The following is a 1,030-nucleotide window of genomic DNA, read 5'->3' on the forward strand; positions in this document are numbered from 1 at the left end:
TTTCACCCAAACACAAAGCTGCTGAAAGACCTCCATTATTTGCACATTTGTAGCATTTACAAAGTGACCAGTCACTCCACTTTATAAAGTCCAGGTATTTCTCAAAGTTAACACACTCAAATTGAGTAAAGTTTCTTCTTACTCATACTTCCTTCAAAATTATTTCTGATCTCTTCTATTAATTACTAGCACATATCTTTCCTTGCCCATTGAGCTACCCTCAGTGTCTGAATGGCTTTAGAATTAAAAGTCAGTGTCTCCCTTCCATGATTAAAATTTGTTAACACACACTGACTGTAAACTTTCCATTTCAGTTACTCCAAAAGCTTAGTTTTCAAGACTGTGTGTAGTTTACGAAAACAACTTTAGGCCCTTTTTAATCCTTTATTTATTTCTTTTCCTGAACATACAAAAACTCAGCAATTGGTTCAACGCACTGATTTCATTGTTAATAAACACAATTTTCTTTTGATATGTTGCTTACACACTATTTTCATCTTAAATTGCTTTTCAGGTTCACTATCAAACTTACTTACTTACTAAGTTCTTCCATTGCATATAGAAGTTTACTCGCACTAGAGGCAAGCACAACAAAATCACCTGCAAAATAAAACTGAATTTGACCTATAAATACACATTTCTTCTTTTTCTCCCAGGAGGAGGATCTGTAAACTTTCTTGCTGAGAGTAGTTTTCATGACACAGAATCCTCTTAGTGGTAACTCCATCATAATAATAATATATATACAAGTATGGTTGGTTCTCTGCGAAAATTGGAAAAATATCATACCAGTCCTGATCCAGCACTGACTGGTCAAAGGGCACTGGAAAGGAAAGACAGAAGGGACTCCTCGTGCCTGATTCCTCTATTACTTCTGAATAACACATTACACTGATGAATTCTAATGAAAGCTGTTGTGTCAATGTCTGTATTTTTCAGCATACTAACAATAACTGTTACAAACAACATGAGGAAGCTACTCCATTATGATGTAATAACAAATGAAATCAACAAGATTCACCGGTATGAG

This window comes from Schistocerca gregaria, chromosome 4 (assembly GCF_023897955.1).
Source record: "Schistocerca gregaria isolate iqSchGreg1 chromosome 4, iqSchGreg1.2, whole genome shotgun sequence".
NCBI lineage: Eukaryota > Metazoa > Arthropoda > Insecta > Orthoptera > Acrididae > Schistocerca > Schistocerca gregaria.